The sequence below is a fragment of the Pararge aegeria genome, chromosome Z (assembly GCF_905163445.1).
Source record: "Pararge aegeria chromosome Z, ilParAegt1.1, whole genome shotgun sequence".
Taxonomy (NCBI): domain Eukaryota; kingdom Metazoa; phylum Arthropoda; class Insecta; order Lepidoptera; family Nymphalidae; genus Pararge; species Pararge aegeria.
In genome coordinates this window covers 25,330,563-25,332,457 of record NC_053208.1, presented here as the reverse complement: position 1 = coordinate 25,332,457, position 1,895 = coordinate 25,330,563, and the positions used below count along the sequence as shown (strand labels likewise).

At 33.3% G+C, this 1,895-nt stretch overlaps 1 non-coding gene across 1 annotated transcript; it reads right to left on the bottom strand.

Moving 5' to 3' along the window:
* Nucleotides 1-1,621: 1,621 nt before the first annotated feature.
* On the bottom strand, nucleotides 1,622-1,693 carry Trnad-guc. The gene has a single exon. It is a non-coding gene; the product is annotated as a tRNA-Asp (tRNA).
* Between the last annotated feature and the right edge of the window lie 202 nt (nucleotides 1,694-1,895).

Sequence of the window (1,895 nt, the reverse complement as noted above, 5' to 3'; positions counted from 1 at the left end):
CTTATACATTGGTAGGTACAAACTTACCATATTATAAAAGCGTATACTCCATCCCAGAAATGACTTCTGTACCTTTCACATATATGCAGATTACACTAATTTATGACATATTAATTCATAGTAATACAGAAAAAAAGGGGGGGGGGACTCACAATCGACTTGTTTCTAGTCCGAGCTCGAGTAGGAGTCCACCGTTGCGATGCGTGAGTTGGGGCTCGCAACTACCATTATTTCAATAAGACATATTGGTACCATAAAGACTTCTTCCTGTACTAATAGGAAGGACTGATACATAGTGAATCCACTCTGCCGTTTAACGAAGATATGAATGCCTGGAGTAGGGACATGAAGTTAAATATGCTATGATGTATTGAATGATGAGGTGAAGGAGATATGATGTTGATGATGGGATCCAGTGGTTATCTAGATCCTATTTTTATGCCATTTAAGAAAATCTGGTCTTGTGAATACGTTGCTTCTGACGCTCTAAAAGTCTCGAGTTTTTATGGGACAACAAGGTTGGGGTCTTAGCCTTCGGATAATGTGCCAGTATTATTTAAGAAATTATGAAACCTTAAAGGGTATCTTTAGTAGGACCCAGTTGGTTTAGTTACAACTTTATATCCTTATTATTAGTATTTTTAAACAAGAACAGTAAATAGAAAATTCTTTAAAAATTTGTTGACTTAAAACTAATAACAGATTTTTATATATAAATTTGTTTTAAATAAGTGAACTTGGCAGAACCTAACAAAAATGTCGCAAACTACACCTAATAGTTAAGTTATATTACCATAAAATAAGTCAATGTAAGGGTAATTAGAAACAGAATTAAGAAGACGAGAAGCACAGATAATAAAATAATAAAACATGTTTTTCGGTTGGTTAAAAGTATGCGTAGAATTTTGATATCCTGAAGGTACAATAAAATTTAACCAAACAAGTTATTCCGGTCTATCTTTTGACTTTCTTACAATGTAAAGTAAAAATCAACCGTTGACAATGTTTCCACGAATATAAAAAGCACGAGGTGTAAATCTAAACGTACTTTAAGAAGTTGTAGATAGGTGTAATTTGTGCGCAAGGAATCTGATAAATTTAATTTGAATACTTTGTATTTTATTGATGTAAATTTGGTACGCAGAATTCTATTTTTGACAAGCATAATATAAGTGTCTACGGACCAAAGTGACTACGTCGAGATTTTTGATGGTTTTTTTTCTTTGAACTGTTAGCTAACACGGATAATAAAACCTAAAGTTTTTAATGCATTTAATAGTATAGTAAATATTTCAGTGACTGCTTAGAAGAACGATTCAGATATTGGAATACATGAGAACCACATGTTTCAATCTTAGCATCATATGGAATGCTAAGTACGACTTCGTCCGGGATGTTTGTGTTCACGAAGGAAAGGCCTTGTGTGTGTGTCCGTATTGCGTGGTTTTGTTTTAGAAGCTTCACTGAGCTGAGAAAAAAAGGAAATGAGCAGACAGAGAGAAATAACAAACACCGTTAAACTGTAGTAAGTAACGGCTTTACTACAGAAATATGAAATAAATTAAAAAATATAAGCTCATAAATGAAATAAAAAAAAACAATATTCTAAAAAAAAAAGGGCCTCCTCGGCGGGGGATCGAACCCCGGTCTCCCGTGCGACAAACGGGGATACTGACCACTATACTACCGAAGATTGTGGATGTAATGTTCAAATAATGGACTGCATTCAGCGTTATTGATTTTTCCTTAAAACAGTAAATTTCAATGTACAAACAGAAAATAGGACTATTTTAATTTTTAAACATAACTACAGGTAACAGTAATGAATTAAGTATCAGTAGATAATGGTAAATCAACTTACGAACCACTATTTTAATAATAAAGTGCCAGCAAAT